The sequence below is a fragment of the Pseudochaenichthys georgianus genome, chromosome 16 (assembly GCF_902827115.2).
Source record: "Pseudochaenichthys georgianus chromosome 16, fPseGeo1.2, whole genome shotgun sequence".
NCBI lineage: Eukaryota > Metazoa > Chordata > Actinopteri > Perciformes > Channichthyidae > Pseudochaenichthys > Pseudochaenichthys georgianus.
The window spans coordinates 15,028,412-15,048,437 of record NC_047518.2 but is presented as its reverse complement, the minus strand read 5'-3'; the positions used below and the strand labels follow the sequence as shown (position 1 = coordinate 15,048,437).

The following is a 20,026-nucleotide window of genomic DNA, read 5'->3' as shown; positions in this document are numbered from 1 at the left end:
TCTTTAAGTTTGTAGCAAGTAGAGGGCTGCTGTGTGTGTTTTAAAGACCCCCACAGAGCTCAGTTTATAACTCGAACCCTGCTGGGGCCGTAGATCACGGTCTCCGGCGTTACGTATTATATAGCTTCACTATTGGCGAAGCATATTCATTTGTTCCACGTTAAAAGAATTCACAGGAAGCATTTGATTTATTAAAGATGACAAGAGCTTGTGTGGCGTTCAAACCCGTTTATTGAATGGTTGACGTCAGTATGAGAAGCACATATTGGTCCTTGGTGTCGGGGGGATGGATTGGCACGCCAACCTATGGGTGAACAAAGTGTGATTAGCGATTCTAGTAATGTATAAGCTGTTTAGACTAAGCAATATAAATGTATGTTATATATTTGTCATATCATCCCTGCAGTAGTTAACATCATAACACTCACCTCCACCTGTTCTCCCGTCTCCGGTCCCAGGGTCCGTCACCGTAAAGAGTCCCCAGAGAAACGGCGAACCCTGTTTTATCGTTCCGGGTGGGGTTATTGAGCAGGATGGAGGCAGGGGTGGTTTTATATCGTGTACATTGATGTTGTTTGTTTGTAATGTTTTTCCTTTCATACATTAATTAGGTATAATTGAATTAATGGATGTTTGTTATTTTCAAGTAATGTTTAGTTTTCTTTAACTGGTTTCATTATCTGAGCTAACCATCTTTGCACATACCACCCCTTTTGATGGTACAGTCCAATTGTTGGGCCTATAAAAGGTGGCGTGTTAGGCTCATTGAGGGGGGGGATAGTGCTGGAGACAGTCATATGGATGATTGATGCTGTTAATACGACTGTTAATCATGTGCCAATGATTAATAAATGCCCACACCAGGTTGTATTTGGACGTTCTGCCTCTGCCTCCTTACTTTGGTCGGGCCGCTCATTTGTCAGCTTCACAGTGACAAACCCTTGTGACTCTTGTTGGCCTCTTATGAAGCTGCCGTCTTTTAAAAAGGACAATTTCTCTGCTCCTAGTTCATTCCTCTCAGATTCTTCCATCAGTCCCAGTCATTGCATGTCAGTCAATAGAGCTTCGAAAAATGTGTCCAATTCAACCAAATGTTTTTTTTGTGAGTGAAGGCCAGAGCTAAATTATAGATTGTGTAATTACAAGGTGAGAGAAAATAAATCCACATCCTCCTCTGAAACTTATTTTATTTACTTGTCCATGTTATATACTTACTTGTATTACAACATTTGCATGTTGAACTGGATATCATAGCTGGATATAGCTGGATATAGCTGGATATCTTCCCCAGCCTCAAGGAAATACACTAAAATAAATGGATTCATAATTTTAAAAAATGTATAAAAATGTATACATTAATAATGTTGTGTGCAAACATTTCAAATTTAAATACAAAAGGAAAAAAAGTTTACTTTTGAAATGATCTCTCACAAAAACCTTTCTAAATTATTAAAAAAAGTTTAGTCTATAGACCTTTTTCTGCCTAAAATAGTTGAAATTGAACGTAAACTATATCAAACACCACATCCATGGCAATTAACCAATTTTTGCCCGCTATTTAAATTGACTTTGGTTGAAGTTAATAACAATATTGATATATAGAAATATATCATTGATGTGGGTGGCTGTGGATCAGTGGATAGTGTGCTGGACTTCGAATCAGTGGGTAGCAAGTTCGAGTCCCACTGTAGTCAGCATGTCGTTGTGTCCCTGGGCAAGACACTTCACCCCAAATTGCTCCTGTGGGGATTGTCCTTAGTACTGATCGCTTTGGATAAAAGCGTCTAACAAATGACGTAATGCAGTGTTTCTGAACACTTTTAAAATAAAATATTGCAAATGAAGAATATTTTTAATGTTCTGCACACTTGAATTTGAAAACACGTGGCAACTTTATTAGTACAGCAGGTGAAAAGATTTGTGGAAGGATAAATTCTTCATGGGCTTCAATGGCTCTCTAGATAAAGGGCGTTTTATGGTGCTTGTATTATCCTCAGATAGTGGTTTGTTTAAATAACTAGTGACATTTGAATAAATATTGCAAAAAAGGGCTCCAAAAAAGGCCGGCTTAGCCAGTGTGTATTTTGTCAAGCACCACAAGATTCATGGTATAAAGTACAATTCTGGGCCATTGATTGTGTTATTTCTCCAAACACATACAGTAAAAATGCCTGTTTTGAAGCCTTAAAATGGTGCAGGAAAAGGACTTTACAGTTAAGAGAAGAGAACAAAGGAAAGAAAATTGTTATAATGGGTGATGTAACATTAATGACAGACATAATAATGAGGTCCTTGGCACTCAGACTCTAGAGAGGTCATTTTGTGATCATGGTATACACATACTTGCCAACCCTCCCGATTTATTGCCCTCTCCCGGTTTCCTCCCGGGGTCATATTTCTCCCGCATTTCTCCCGATTTCTGACAACATCAGATTTACTCAGGACTGTTTCCACTCTGACTTTAATACAGCTACACCATTGTTTGGTTTCCATGGTAGCGCATCTCTTTAGTAGCGCACGCAACTGAAAGTCTGAGAGGGTGAGGCATTCTTATTATATATCCATGGGTGAGGCAGATAGTCACAGAACAACAATCGACAACTCTACCCTCTGCTCACTCCTTCCCTGTAAAATACAGGTCCGGCCCACACATATGTTCCATCAAGGATGGTGCTACAGGCCGCAACTACAAAAAGCATGTTAATGTTAATCTAACCGCTCCGGCGATCCACTATCAAACATTATCAATTTCATTAAGAACTAATGGTAACATATGTAGTTTTATCACTCATCAAAGATAGCAGAAAAACATGCATTATGTACTATGGAGGGGACTCTGACTGAGGATTACTCACAAAGTACACTGCAAAAGTACTTCATTTTATTTCTGGTAGCAGTCAAACTAGTACCGAGTCCAACAGTGTCAGTTTTCTTAATTAATAACTTGTGGTAAAGAATATTTGTATCACTCATTGAATATAGCAGGAAAAAAAATGAAGAGCTGCTGATTTGAAAAAACAAACTCGAAAGACGGCTGAGTTGACCACAGATAGATACACGGATTAATAATGTCAGTAATCAACTAGAAATGTTTTATAATGATACTAGTTAAATCGTTTTACGCTTTTGACCTGTAGAGTTTTCCCTGAAGCTGTCATTTATTTCTCGGTAGTACTGGAAAGTTACTTGGAAAGAGGAACAGAATCATGAGAGAAAGCACAAAGAAAAAAAAGGAAACTTCTCTCTGCCTCTGGCCACGAGCCCCCAAGACCTCATCCTAAAACTCTAAATTTGGTGTCGACATCAAATTGGCTGTTTGTATGGCCTTGCCCTGTAGCTGACAGCCCTTCCCACCCTAAGAAGTCAGTTCAGTCTAATAATAGATATATGGCATTTCACACTTGCTGCGGATTGCAAGTAGAATCCTCACAAGATGCAACAGGAAATGGAGAGGGCGGGAATAACCTGCATCTATCCAATAATAACCACTCCATAAAATACCATTTAGATAGTAACATCATGACATATTAATGTCTAAGAGCAGAGCACAACTAATCAGAGTTATTGTCTTCCACTGGGAAACAGCAGTAATTATCTTTTCCTCTGATATATTTTGATCATGCATGTAAACTAGTGCCTTGTGGGATGAAATCAGCGCCATTAGCCGCGTTCACACTGCGGTACTTTTCCCACAAAGGTTCATGCGAACTTAGTTCATGATCGCGTTCACACCAAAAAGAGCCGGTACTAAAAGTAGTTCATGCGAACCTTTTTACCCCCTCGAAAGTCCCTGCTAGAGAGCAGGGACTTTCGAGCGGCTCTTTTTTGAGAAAAGAGCTATATTTCTGATTGGCTGGGCGGATTGCAAACCACGCCCCGTAAAACTCCCAAAAAGTTTTGTGAAGCCGCCATTTTATTATCCTCGCATTAGCATTATTAGCATTAGCATTAGCCCAGCGCAGAAACGCAGAGAGACTAACTTATGGCAACACAAAATAAAACATGGGAGCGGTGGAGATGAGGAGGTGTCGGCGTTCTGGCGATTTACTCAGAAGGCTTCAGTAGAAGCTGCTGGGACTTCTAGCAGCTTCTACTGAAGCCAGTCCCCAACTCCGGGGACTTCCGGCCGGGGACTTTGGGCGGCAGTATACGCCGTGAAGTGGTTTGCGGCCTGCCAGTAAACCCAAAGCAGAAGAAGAAGAAATGACGTCAGCGGCTTCATTTGCCTATTCCACCCCAGGGACTTTTTCTGGTGTGAACGCGATCTGTACTTAGTTCATGCGAACTAAAGAGTTCGCATGAACTAAGTTCGCATGAACCTTTGTGGGAAAAGTATCGCAGTGTGAACGCGGCTATTGAGGAACCAAAAAAATGCCCTTTTTTTTAAACATGAAGTATGATTCCTTTAAGAAATTATAATGAAGAAGTAATGTTGAAGAAATGTGCAAGACATTCCATGTCCTGACTGCGTACTGTAGCCACGGTGTCACCCATTACTCTCTAAATGAGAGATAGTTTCCAAATGCCATCTGGCCTCTCTCTTTCAACCAGCATTTTTTACAGAGGTCTCTAGAAGATGGCAATTTGCCACACTATCACCACTTTGTGCCCCCTGACTCTGAATGGATTTGTGACACCTCTTTGCTAGCATTTATCTCGTTTGGCCATTTCAAGTAAACTGTACTGTTTGCAAACCAAAGGAATCCCCCAGAAAATACTTGTTTCTTACAGACTCTATAATGATAAAATAGCACACATTTCTAGATGATCCGTATTTTCGGTTTTTCTTTGTCCTAAGGGTATTTCTCAGCAAACTCTGGAGAGCAAGAAATGGCATCATCGCTCATTCTTTGGCAGTCTGATAAGCTAAAGGATCGTCAGAGTGTTTGTGTATGTGTGAGGGCTTCTTAACCTAACCCTTTCCCTGAAACTAGAACAATGTTCAATTATTCTATCCCGTATCAGCCATGAAAACAAGGCGATTATCGTTTAACAATATAAAATAAGAATTTAGGAATGAAACTCCACTTACATTTTTTTTACCATAATATGCCACAGCTGCTTCATCACTTTTAAATCATGCAAGTCTCTTTGGTTGTTGGGAAAGGGTGATGTTTTTTTTTTAGCAGAGCAGTTAGATAGCTCATGCTTTTCCTGTTTGTCCATTTTGGCGGCAGAGGGGCGATCTGTGTGCTCTGAGGCGCCCTGACTTCATTAACTGAGAAGGCAGCCGGACTTGACAAATGGTCCACTTGGCGAGAAACATTTGTCACCTCACTCACAATATAACACACAGTCACGGAGTCATGGAAACCCATGGCTATACCATACACACACACCTAACCCCAACAGCAAACATATGGCTTCACAGAATCCTAAAAGGACTCAAAAATGCAACATGTGCTTTGTCAAAGCATAGCAGTTACAGGGAGACCCAAGCAGTAATCATGGTGTCAGTGAAGAAGTGATGAAGTGTTTGCTACTGACTGGATACGCTGTCACAACTCCACATTCATCATCACGTTGATGAGCTCCTGAGTCCTATAAATCACCACCACTAAAGCGTGTAGAAATAAAAAATGAGGATGAATTGAATTGGTCCTCCAGCTTGGATTGTGAGTCTGCACTTTTGTGTTGTTCTGTCACCTAGTAAGGATGCCACCTGGGCGCCTCCCTAGGGGAGGTGTTCCAGGCACGTCCAGCTGGGAAGAGACCAAGGGTTAGACCTAGGACCAGGTGGAGGGATTATATCTCTTCGCTGGCCTGGGAGCGCCTTGGGATCCCCCAGTCAGAGCTGGTTGATGTCGCCAGGGAAAGGAACGTGATTGGGGCTCTCTGCTGGAACTGCTACCTCCGCGACCCGACCACGGATAAGCGGGAGAAGATGGATGGATGGACATAGTAGAGTCCAACACTTTCAACAGAGGGTTTTTCTGATCTTTTTTATGGCTCCATAAAACATACAATTCCTAAAAATCCAGATTCCCCATGTTTTTAGTAATACATATTCTAACAAATGAGGTTAATGTGACGTGAGTGCTGCTGGCTCAGAGAATAAGAAAAATCAATTATACAAAAATATACATTTAAAGATATGTATTGTAAAATTCATTTTTTTCCGTTAGTCTGAAAGAAAATGGGACAATGTTAGGAAAGCATCAATGTTAGGAAAGCATCAATGTTAGGAAAGCAAACATAGGTGCTGTACACTTGGCAAGTGCAACCACTGCACATGCAACTATTCCATTACCTTCCAGTTTAGCTGGTGGCCGAGGTGCTTATGGCTGGTTTGGTCAGGGGTTAGTCGTACAATGTAGAACCAAATGCTGGACAAAGGAGCACTTAACAGAAAATACCTTTTATTTAAGGCTTGATCCAGCAACCTAACAGAGAACCGGGACTCAGATACAAGCTGAAACTGATGAGGTCAGTGACTTGCAGGTCTAATGGGGAACAGGTGAAGGACAGCCAATCAAACAAAAGGGAAAACACAGGAAGTAAAACGGATATGATACAGTTAAAGAAAACAACAAACAAACACAAGAACCAAAAACTGCAACAATACTAAAGAAAACAACGAAATGTTTGTTCAGTTATGTGAGGTGATCTGCCGTTACCAACGTAATTTGTCTGTGATGGAAACAATAGATAGCCAAATGGCTTTGAAGTCTTGTCAAACAACGTAATGTCAAGTGCGGATTGGTAAAAGCCAATCCCCTAGGAAGTGAGCCGGACATTGAAGCACATTTTCAAAGTGGCCAAACAGTGCTACTACAACTTTCATGTCAGTCTGTGAGATGATTGGGCCCAAACATTATTTTTTCCATCCGACACTGTGGATTGGATGCGGCTTAAGCACCCAAGTGCCCAGATACAGGAACTTAAGCTCTCGCCATGGCTTAGGCCATTTTAGCTTTGCCACTGAGGGTTGAACAGTGTCCTGCCTCCAACCCTGTATCCAGTTCTCTCGACACATCCATGGTAGAAGCACATGCGTGGAATGCCACCTGATGTGGACACTTTGTTGCGTTTACCTGAGTTGCATCTCTTACTCTGTTCGCAATGACAGGATCCATTGCAGTTCTGTTTTATTTGATAGACATTTTTCATATATAAGGATTTAAAACGGTATTAAAATACATTATTTGTAAGTCCACATAATCCATTCTTATTTAAAAAAAAAAGAGTTTTCTTCTACAGTATCACAGTATTATAAAAAAACACCCATCTTTGTACAGCAGCTGGTAATGAGATTGTAAGATCCTGTCAGATGGCCAGCAGACAGATATGTTTGATTTGAATGGAAAGTATATTTCTGAAACTGGAGTCCGGGATGACTGGACATTGATCGATGACTTGTATGAGGCGACGGAGACAGAACAGAGGATATAACAATTCTGTCTGGCAAACAGAGATGTCATTCATGTGCTAAATGTCTTAGGGTGATCTCAGACTAATCATATTTTTCTCTTTTTCATATGGCATGATTAATCATCATATCTACCCAAGGGCCTTTATCTCACTGTTGTATCAATCACAGCTTGTTGCATACGCTTTCAAACATACTGCTAATGTAGCTTATTATATGCATGCAAATATATATATATATATACAAATAGCCCGTTAGATGTCTCTTACCTTTTTAATAAAGGCTGCAGGGAGTATTGAAGGATAATTTTGCTTTGAATTCATGCAGCCTATTTCACTAAACAATGCTGTATCAGATCATAACCTCCTAGAATACAGCTATGAAAAAAAAGCATTCAGGCTTGTCTAATATCTCCGTTTTATATCGTCAAATTTGTACTTGGGTAACTTTGAAAATTGGGCTCAGAATCATTCGCCCATGAAATACTACGTTCAAAAGGTGTACTCTCAGCGGCTCGGTCACAGGTTCAGTGGTTTCTACCCTGATAGGGAAAAGGTTGAGGTCCAATTGGTGGAAGAGACTGAATTTTAAATTCAAAGATAGAGAGACCATATGTCAGTTTAACTCCAACTTCACCTCTCTTCAGCAAAAACCTGTTGAATTGCTAATGACTGTTGACTCATGTTGACAACATTAATTATCTTCCGTTTGACTCCTAGTATGTTTGAGTTGTTTTAAAACATTATTGATGACTTTTAAATGGATACTACTGCAGTGGGGTTGTAAGTATTCATAGCCAGTGTATTTCATACAGTAGGTAGGGCGTTGTTATGTCCCATGTTTGCAGAAACAGACAAGAGTATCAGCATGGAGGCGTGTACTGCTGATGACGAGGGGAGCACCGAAGACTTATTTTAGCCACCTTAATTGTTATTCCGTGACTTTAAATACACTCTTAAACACCAAAGTCCCACAGTAATACAAACTAACCATGTTCAATTAAGTTAAATGACTGTTTGTGTCAATGGATTCTGGTTGCTTTTTGTAGAGCGATATAATGGCCTAACTTCCGCGTTTGTGACAATCATTAACCAGAGTGACATTAGAGATACCATAGTGTGTTTCATAGATGTTCTATGAGGTTACATTATCGGTTTTTGGTAGTAGATTTATTTTCCCTTTTAAGAGAGCAATATAATGGCTTTCCCTGTTTGGAAAGGGCTGTCTTATGGCAAGGTATAGCAGGGAAAATATTCTAGATATAGGGTACACTTTAACCGTTGTTTTTTTTGGTGCCATTTCTCCTGGTTACTTCTTCAAACTACTGTAGATACAGTAGTACACTGACTACAGATAAGTACCTCTTACAACCTCATGATTAGACCTATTTGTTTAAGAACATCACATAGCTTGTGATCTTGATTGGGATATAATTTGTATTGGTAAGCAAGCAGCACAATTAAATGCATCTTTTCATCATCTAACAACCTGGTGTAGAGGTACCACAAATAATGTTAATGAAATAGGCAGGCATGGATAGAGAGTTAGAACAGCAACAGCGGACAGAGACTACAGTGCTACAGTAGCTCTAGTGCTGCTCACTCCTGGCTGTTAATGCTGATAACCAGTACATGTGATCAGACCTAAAAGTAAGTGTTGAAACACTGCTTCGCTGGTGGTGGAGTGGGGGGTTGTTTATGAGGAGAAAAAGCATATAAATGATGGGTTTCATTTATCAACATTAAGATGGACTTTTATTAATCCCCGTGGGGAAATTGTTTCTCTGCATTTGACCCATCCTAGTGTTAGAAGCAGTGTGCTGCCATTTTGAACAGCGCGCGGGGAGCAGTGTGGGGAACGGTGCCTTGCTCAGGGACACATCGGTAGCACTTGGTCTTGCCGGGACTTAAACTGGTGACCTTCCAGTTGCCAAGCCAAGTCCCTATCGACTTCGCCACCACCACCCCACTAGAAGTGAACGCATCAGTAAAATACATTTCCTTTTATAATACAATATCCACTTGCAAATTAGCATTAGGGTTGGATAAATGTCTTAATATGTTTCTGCTGAGGCATTCAGTCCATTGTTAAGAATATGGGAACATCTTGATTTAATGAGGGTAAGATCCATGGGGACTTGAGGCATTTTACCAAAACCATGAGAATTTCCCTAAAATTAACAGATGTTTTTTGTTGCCTTTACCTGAGAACATAATGTAGGAAGCACATTTTCTTCCCATTTTGGTCAAATCCTCTTAAAAGCCACTAGTTTGTACAAGGCTTTGAGTCTGCTTTCTGTGATCAAGTCTGTGTGGTTGATAACACACCCTCTTGACAAAACAGATTTAAAAACAAGACACCAAGGGCTAGAGCAACCATCCCATATAGTAAACAGAAGCCTTGAGTGTGTTGACATAGTGTTTGTCTGATTACACTTGGGTCATGTTTACAGTCACCCTAGATATCTGTGCCAAATCCCAATATTCCCCACATGAAAATATAACTTGCATTTGATTTGCTGCCCCTCCTGATGAGGATGCTGTTGTTAAGACTTACATTTAATGATAAGGTATTTCCTCATGCTGCTCTATTTTGCATATTTAGCTAATCTTTCTTGGAAAACACGTTAAATCAGTAATTGTGTTTTTTTCCTGAAGTCAAATGTACTATTGTGTTTGTAATACAATTTCTTTGTTCCAGACATTTTTTCACATGTCACAGAAGTCAAAGGCGTAAATAATGACATTAAGAATGGCTGTATACCATTTAGATGCATCAGTTTAAGGCTATTGTATTGACATAGCATTTATTTATTGAAAAGCCTAACGGGGTCGATGTGTTTTTTATTTCACAGTTTGTTTTTCCCTAAATTGATGAAAGTGTGTTTATTTGATAAATTAGTGCTCCTTTGACATTAGCAGAAAGGAGGTTATCATCAGTGCGTGTCCTCCTCTTCCTCCTCCTTATCGTCTCAAAGCTTAATCTCTGAGTTTCTTATCCATGCACAAATACCCAGCAAGTAAGTTTGCTTCTAGCTGTGATCCTCCCGAGTCTTTACAACAATAATGACTCATTCTACAAGTATGAAACAACCTTTTACTCTATCAGGTTGCCACAGTAACTACACCGTCGATGGCATTACTGTGAATGGAGCATGGCCGGATGTTGTACAGCACAACACACTCCCATAAAAGGGGTCAGTGAGTTTCCCTGAGAAGGTTAATGCACTCCCTAATTATCCTCCCCAAATGTCTGCTTTTTCCAGCTTTTTATCTTCTTTTAATGACCTATTCAATCCAGAGATATGAAGAGGGGGGGTTTTAATGTCATAAACAGTTGTCAGTGGCTCATCACTTTCTACCACAGCTCTGACTCACTAATATATCTATATTAAATATGGCGTGTTTTTCCTTTCTCATTATTTTCGTCTTCATACAGACACATTTCTTTTCATGATTTGCTTTTACTGGCAACAAAAACATACTTCTTTACATTCTATTTGAATTTTTAAACTGTGTAGTAAGAGGTAGAAAAAACGGACCACTATGCAGATGAAATGGAATAGTAATTAAAGGGGATAGAGGCTGCTTCAGTTCAAGAACACAGAACAAAGTCATTATTTTTGCTCTTCTGTATTTTTCTTCTATCCTAATGGACGTGCTTTTAGCAATTCTCTTGCGCGGCATTAAAACAATGTGCAAAGAGATTACAAACCAAATCCAAATAATAACCCTTTAAAGAGTTCACATTATTACGTTTTTTCCATTGTTCCTGTATTTCCCAGACATTCTTTAAAAAAAAAAGGAAACTTTAGACTGCATTTATTTTTTAATATTTATATAAAAGTATAATATATATTGGCTATACAGTGTCCTCTTTTTCTAACTCATGATCCCGCAGGAGATGAAAATAATATACATTCTAAAACAAATTGAAAATGACAATCTTTATGCAGTCATAAACCTATATTAGTGCTTTAACTTATTTCTTATTCCCTCCCTTTCCAGTTCTCTCAGAAAATGGAAAGATTGTCCTGGCATTAACCCCAACAAAATAGAATTAGCAAAACAATATCAGCTTTTCTTTCCTTTTGATAAGACATTTATTGTGCATCACTTTTCACATGTGAGTGACAGAAGGTATATTACGAGATGTGAGTGCAAGGCGAAGCACCAAAAACAGAAACCAATAGAAATCTGAATCTGAGAAATAACATCAGATCAACATTGTTAAATGAAAGAAGGGAACTTTTTGCCTTGGCTGCAAATCAAACATATCAGTGATCAAAGGAAACATAAATGAGTTGTATGATAAATATAGTAATTTCTTCCAAAGTAGATCTCTGAGGAGTATGTTGGGAGCAGTCCAGTAGGCAGTAATGATGGTAATGAAGTTTCTGCCAAATAGACTTTGCAGATGGAAGAACTAACTCTGTTACTCGTTCCCCTTAGGCCATATTAAATCTACGTGTTAGGATCTGTTTATTTTATGTTTTATTTTGGAATTGTCTAGGACTGTCGGCTTCCTGTTTTTCATTCAAGAATGTCCCCCCCGTCTGTCATGTGTGTATTTGTTTCCTGTCTGTGTTTTCCCTCCTGTGTGATTACCTGATTCTGTTCACCTGTGTCTTTGTGTTTTCCCTCCCCTCCCCAGCCGTGTCTTGATTGGCCATGTGTGTATTTAAGTTCTTGTTTTCTGTTGGGGTTTTGTGGGTTCCTTTTTGTGCTTCGAGGGATAGAGTTCCTGTCTGGTTTTTTGTTGATCCTGTTGCCTTGAATAAAGTTTCTTTTGCTGTTAAACAATCGTCTGTCTGCACTTGGGTCCTCCCTGCACTGCTCAACCGTAACACTACGTTTGTCTCCAGAATTCTTTATTTTCCTCCACTAAGTTTTCTCATAGGACCGACTCACCATATGTAGAATTGCAGTACACTTGATAGATTAAAAGCAAACCGGTTGCCTCTTATTTATGTTATTGTATGGCATAGTTCAAAACACAATAAACTGGCACAAGAACATTTGCAATTATGGAGCTTATATTTAAAAAAGAATGAAGCTGAGTAAATATACCTGCAAGACTCTAGCAGCCATGATATGATATTCGGATTCTCTTAATGCTAAGCTTTTAGGCATATTCTCTAATCTCCTCAAGTAGAGAGAACACTTGAACATCCTTTACATAAGGAGAGGAGAGAATGGCCTTTAACAAAGCGACAAGTATTTTGACCGTCAATCAAATATGTTGCTTTTTAATCGTACTCTGTTGATATACACATACATTTGCAACTAATAACTAATAATTATAATTACAAAAAACATCCGCTGTCACAAAGTGTAAGTGCAGTTGGATCTTTTTTTGCTCTACAGTTCCCTTTTCCAGTACTTGTGAATTTTCCTTAGCATCTTTCTTTGACCTTATGGATTTTTCCATTTAGGTCAAAGAGAGTGGTCAAGAAAAGACACAGGACTATTGAACCGCATTCAAACATTTTACAGCCATGCTTTATGCTAAATGCTAACGTCAGCATGCTAGAAAGTACAGTACACAATTACGCTAACATGCTTATGGCTAACATTTATAATCTTTAGCATTTTTGCAATCTTTTTGTAGCATTTTAGTTGAAAAAGCTGATATGAATTCTCCATTTTCTATTTAAACAGACATAGAAGATGGGGAAATAGGAGGAAAGCAGGCAGTTAAAAACAACACTTTCACAAAATGAGCAACTTGTGTGTTTTGCAGATTTTGGTATCGGTACATTTTATTTGTGTTTGTCTATCTTTTCCATTTCTCAGGGACTGTATGTGTGTGAATACATTCCTGTCAATGTGATGGACGGCCAACACTTATGCTGCGTTCACACTGGACGCGATGCGAATATTCGCTTCGCTCTAATCGCTCAAGTTTCACCGTGGCTGTCAGCTGTGTTTACTCGCATTATTCAAACAATGATGGGGGGTCTACAACTACAATAGAATGAACATATTTTACTGTGGTTTAATTGTAATACACGTTTCAAAAGGATGCCGAAGTAACAACATACTGATGAATTAATGCTTTGACAAGTCTGCAGACAAGACGGCAGGCGAAAAACCTTTTAAAATGCCTGTTTTCTGAATGGAGATCGGATCGATCAGGCTAAACTAACCTGTATATGCTCCGTCTGAACCAGTGGTGTCGTGGGGATTGTTTTACTAGTTATGCAAACAACATTGAATCTGGACTTGAAATTATTCTGATTAGGCCTACATTGCAAATAAGCAGACTCACACACACACACACACACACACACACACACACACACACACACACACACACACACACACACACACACACACACACACACACACACACACACACACACACACACACACACACACACACACACACACACACACACACACACACACACACACACACACACACACACACACACACACACACACACAGGGGCGTAGCTGGGGGGGGGGAGGTTAGGATGATTCCAAGGGCCCAGCACTGGGGGGGGGGGCAGAGAACACTATTATTATCTTTTTATTAATATGGTTTTATTATTATCCTAAAGTAAGTTAATGTAGATGACTCAAAAGTATAATTGCCTGTATTAAAAAAAAACGTCACAAAAGAAACAAACAGGTGCTTGTTACTCTGTTTGACAGAATGAGCACCCCTCCCTCCCTTCATTCATTGCATGGTATGGGCGCCTGAGCAATGGAGCAAGCGGAGCAGGTGCATCCCCACAATTGACCTTGGGGAGCAAACGTGTGCTTTTGCACCCCCACTTTTTGATCATATGAAAAATATGATATGTCCCCCCCCATATATCACATTTCGCTCACAATGGTTTGATCAACTGCCCACAGCGGTCCTGATGCAGGTAGGCTGAGTGTAAATCACCGCGACCAGTCTGTCATTGGTGGCAGACCTTTTCAGTAAGTTGTTCAAACAAAGAATATGTTAGACATGTCTTTACTTCTACCACTCAATACAATAAAACACATTTATAATCATCACCTTCTCTTCATTTTCCCTGCATTGAATTACAGGTCACTCTTTATGTTAGCTAGCGGTTAGCTGACGTTGTACGGTGGCTGGGAAGTGCAATGGACAATTACAAAGTGTGAAACACTTTAACAAAGCTTGAGACAAATTTACATTTTATAAAACAAAATTACATTAGCAAAAACACTTTTACCAAGGAAAACTTTAACATTAACGAAAACAAATTAACAAGATGCAAAACACTTTTACCATAACTGAAACAAATTAAAATGTCCCGAAACACTTTAACATTTCCCGAAACACATTAACACTTCCCGAAACTTTTACAAACCAGAATCAAACGGAAAGGGAATGTCCATCATACCGGAAGTGACGTCTTAGTGATTGACTCAAATTTAAATTTGTTTAGGTGGAAAGACCGTACGAGTGTGTTTACGTTCGGTAAACATGTTTTGTCCGTTTTGTGGAAACAACCTGGTACAAGTGACACGGTTTTGCCTTTCGTGTGGAGGATCTCTGGAGTGTTTAAAGGACACGGACCAGACGGGTGTACCAAGCGCGCAGGGGACATCGAAACAGCCGGAAAATGCTAAACAAAGTAAGTGTAGTATTGCGCTAGCTTTGTGATGCTAATGTCAGACATGCAGTAAATAAAAGTGCAATCGCAGTTTAATATCAGTCAAATACCAATCCATGTCTTAACGGAATAGCAACGCATTGAGCTAATATGCTAGTTTTTATTTTAGGCTTTCCGTAAACCTTAATGCACACTTGCTATTGCTGATTGTTGGAGCTGCTAATTTTTACATTTGTATTGGAACTATTCATACCAGCAGAACAACCAGGCCCATCCTATAAACTTTTCATGGAGTACAGAAACTCAAAGTCAAAAGAGAAACAGTCTTTTAACTGTGGGAAAGGAAGACTTAAACAAGAAAAGAGACGAGTCCAGGTAAGCTGCATTATCCGTTTCATACAAATCTCAGTGTCTCTGTGTGTCATTACTTATATCTCTCTGCTATTTTACTAGATAAACATAGGAATGATGTCGCCACAAGGAGTTGATTTAAAGCCTCGGAGAGGGAAAACACTCCCGTTGTTTACAGACCCGGAGGTAGCAGCACCTGCTATACTGGAACGAGCTGTCCAGAAAATGAAAGCCTTTAACAAGGACATGGATGAAGGACCGTACGTCCTTTTGTATCCAGACTGCTCAGAGGTTGTCAATGTGCCTGGTTCAGAAAAGCCATTCACATTGGCAGAATATAAAAAGGACTTAGGAAAGGCATATGCCAGGATCACCCTTTTCATTTGCCTTGAGAAACATTTTAGAGGAGGTTTGTGGATGTTATTATTCAATATTTTTACATGTTAACATCCTCTACTGCAGCATACATAATAATGTGTTGAACGTTTTGCTTTTACTACAGGGGATGATACCTCAGACTCTGATTCGGATATTGTCATCACATCTAGGAGCACAGCTGAATTCAATCAGGCTGACACTGTGGTGCGTAAATGATTTTATTTTAATGTTCATTTATTTATTTGATATACATTTGATTTTAAGCAGGAAATCTATATTCTGGTCAATATTTTAGAAGAACCAACTTGGCAGTTACAATTACTATCAGAAACACTGACAACGTTTCACTGTTGATAGACATATGTGGTAAGGGAATAATAATGGAAGCTGTTGATAATTGTACACTTTTACTCTCAGGTATTTGAATTTGAACCACGAAACAAAAGTACTCCAAAACACAAACCTGAAAATGAAGGGTAAGTTTGTACTTATTTTTACAAAATAAGTAATTTATCTTTAAGTGGATGATAAGAATAGGCCACAGCATTTTCTCTGGTGAACATGGATACAAAAATACTATACATGTCATCTAATTTCAAACAAAAATAATCTGTTATTTATAAATCTTATGGTTCCCCCTACCTCTAAATGTTACTTAAAACTTAACTATACCCTGTATAATGAAGTTAATAATTTATCATGTTTCAGGAAGGCACTTGGACATTCATCCACAACTCAGCCTGGACAGGTATTGAGGCAGATTGTGGAAGCCTGATGTTTCTAACGTTCAGTGTTGTTTTGTTACAGACATTTGTATTTGTATTTCAGATAGTAATATCTGATACTGAGGATATGGGTCCACCCAAAACAAATACAGACAAGACTACTTGCTACAGGTAAGTACAAATGTTAGTGACTCACTTACACGAGAAAGACATTTTTGTTTGTAAGATGTTTTAACATGGGAATTATCATTTCCTAACAGTACATACACAGACCTGTATGCACCATGTGTTGAAGAAGAGGACGAGGAGCTGGTTGCAGTCAACATGACGAGTTTATTGGACACTGAAATGTAAACGGACAGCTATTACAGTGGCATTAAAAAAATTCTCTGTACAATATTTCTGGTACAAAAATAATTTTTTTAACTGTTTTTGCACCCTCTGGAATATCCACTAATAAGGTCACTTTGTGTCCTTTACAGGGAGGAGATGAACGTTACATTACCTGCCATTATTGCTAACCTGTCACAGCCTATTGATCATGGAAGAGTCAGCCGGTTCAACATTTCAAGGGCTAATGTTTGGGATGGAGCAGTCAGAGGTTTCAAGCGTACATCGTATTCAGAAAACTGTGACATGCTGGTAAAATGCACTGATGATGCTGGTGTTTTCGAAGAAGGAATTGACTCAGGTGGTCCCAGGAGAGAGTTGTTATCTCTACTGATGAAGAATCTGAAAGACCGGCCCATTTTTGATGGACCAGACGGACGCCGCTTCTTGGTCTACAATGCAAATGGTATGCATACGGTTAGAAGTGTACTAATACAATTGTTAATGATCATTAACCATATATATCACATGACATGATTTGTTGCTTGAACAATTTTCCAAAACTTTGAGTGTCATTACAGTACATTAAAGTATATAATAAATAATGTTTTAATTTTGCAATATGAATACATTTATTCACAGCTGTTAGGGAGGATGAATACTACTTGGCAGGAAAGATGATTGCGGTGTCAGTTGTGCATGGAGGTCCAGGGCCACATTTCCTGTCAGAAGATCTTGTACATTATCTTGCAGGCCAGCCTTCATTCAAAGCAACAGTTGATTTAATAACTGATGAAGAAGTAGGGAAAGCTTTACAAGAGGTGAGAATTGCATACAGCAACAGTGTGGTAGGGTGGATTATTATGTAGTTCCTGCAGTGTTTTGAGACATCTTTACTTTACCTTTATCACATACACCGAATTGGCTTCATTTTTTGTTTTGTGATCAGAATCAGAATACCCTTTTTAGTCCCACAGAGGGAACATTTACATTGCTGGAGCAGAAAAGAGCCAAAGACAGCTTAATGTTACCTAAGAAGAATGATTAAAAACTATTAAAGAACACAAACACAATTTACAAAAAACACATCCTGTCGTAGAGGATTTAGCAGCCAGGTATATATTGCACAAGGATAGTAGTAATGGTAATATATAAAACTTGTAATGGAACAAAAATGGCAAGAATATACAGTACATGCAGTTATTGACTGGATTGTTTGTCCATTTTATAATCTTCAGATTGAGAATGCTGCCTCAGTGGATGCCTTGCAAGAAATGACCATGAGACACAGCACACAGACAGCAGGTTGTCTGAGACATGTGGCTTCTGTTTTGAAGGAAATAAAGGAATTGTGTCAGACTACCTCCAGTGGTACATTATTGGCTGAAACTCATCTGTAATTGACAGGTAAGATCATATTTGTATTCATGTGATTTTTTTTAAATGTATGTAAGAATTTTTTGTTTAAAATGTTTGGTTTTAGTTTTTTGGTTGGTTCTTTGGTTTATTCTATGTTTATCTGTTAGAAATTAGTCAGTGTCAAAATGTGTGCCTGTGTAGTATAACTGATATGGGATGTCCGTCTCTCGTTTCCCTGCCTGTCTTGTGCCAATCTTTAAGTGCTCATGCCACCCCCCCCTTGTTTTAGGAATTGGTTATTTAAATGTGACTTTGTGATGAATTTTTTTTTGCTCACTCTTCAGATTCAAGGAGGGTCTTTCAGCCCTTCAGTTTTTAAACGCACTACAGCAACACCCTACTCTGCTGGCCCCGGTCCTGTGCCACTCTGAAAAGCGACTTACTGCTCTGGAACTTGAGCGACTCTTCAAGCCTGACCTCAGTCCACCAGGGAGTAACAGGAGGCTTAGGGAAAGCCACACTTTGGGCTACTGGGCAGACTATCTCCTCGATTGTGAAGGTTTGTAAATCGCTGTTTTTATAACTATTTCAGGAAACACATTGCCAAAATGTATCTGAACATGTTTTCTTTGCAGAAAGCCAGACTGCTGTGTCTTTGGAGGATGTTTTGATGTTTGCGACTGGGCTGACTTCACTTCCCCCATCTGGATTTGAACCATCGCCAGGAATAGAGTTCCTTGATGACTCTCCATTCCCAATGGCAAACACTTGTTCCAACACATTGAAACTACCACTCCTTGACGCATACAATGTGTTTAAGTCCCAAATGGACTTTGGAATGCAAAATTCTCCAGGATTTGGCTGTTTTTAAGTCATGTGACTGGATGACCCATTGAGTACAGACTCTATGAAGGTTGTTCATATTGTCGTTGTTAGATGTGAGCGTGTCTTTTTTTTCTCACAGCTCATGTTGTCCATTTAGTTTAGGACAAAATCAAAGTATTGTTCTATACCTATACAATCTTTATAAATACTCTGAACTTTGCTCTACTAATTTCACATTGCGACCCATAGCTTCTTTGTTGTAAATCAGTCATTCATTCTCAGGTTTCCAGTGAGTCCACATGGTTGAAATAAGACTTATACAGAAATGTTCTTTCTGCACACAATTACACACACAACATAACATTGTTTGTGCTTGCTAATTGGAGCGTTGTTTGTTGTTATTCCAGTTATATTTTATAATGATTAAGATATTTATTTTATGACTATGCTGTGATTTGGTGCCGTATAAATGACATTGAAACAAATATTGTGATAATACCATAATCATTTGGATACATCACAGGGAAAAGAGTAAATGCAGTCTGACAAACCATGAAACCAAGCATTGTTGAGCCCTGAAATCTGATTTGGAGTGGTGAAACAGTGCTACTGTACTTCTGAATACCTTTTCGATTACTTTATAACTGAGCATATTCTTTCAGCTTCATGTACAGTTCTGATGCAGTCTCCCAGTTCTCTGGCTTCTGCAGGTCATTGCGCTCCATAGCAAAGTCCAAGTACTCCTGCATGTGTTGGTCCCCACATGGAGCTATAGACAGGCTTGTCTCAGGAACAGCATCCAATTCTGCCTGTTCAATCTCAAATCCACAGTCCCTGGAGCCAAATCTATGTTAAATAGAAGACAATAGTATTAATTACATTTAAGATAAAAACAGACAAAGAAGTATCAATCCATCACCAATGTAATACCTGTGTGGCAAGTAGTACAGTTCATTGGGCACTCCTCCTGGACATGATGCTGTTCTGGAAGGACGAATCCTGTGACTGTTCCACAGTCTCACACACTCATCCAAGTCCTTCTGAATAATATCTGGTCCTTCTGTCTGGTCCGTGTCCTTTAAACACTCCAGAGATTGTCCACAAGATGAG

The 20,026-nt window shown here is 39.2% G+C and overlaps 1 pseudogene; it reads left to right on the top strand.

Annotated features, from left to right (window-relative positions):
• The first annotated feature begins 14,831 nt into the window (after positions 1-14,831).
• LOC117461560 (G2/M phase-specific E3 ubiquitin-protein ligase-like) lies at positions 14,832-18,658 on the top strand (annotated as a pseudogene).
• Positions 18,659-20,026: the final 1,368 nt, after the last annotated feature.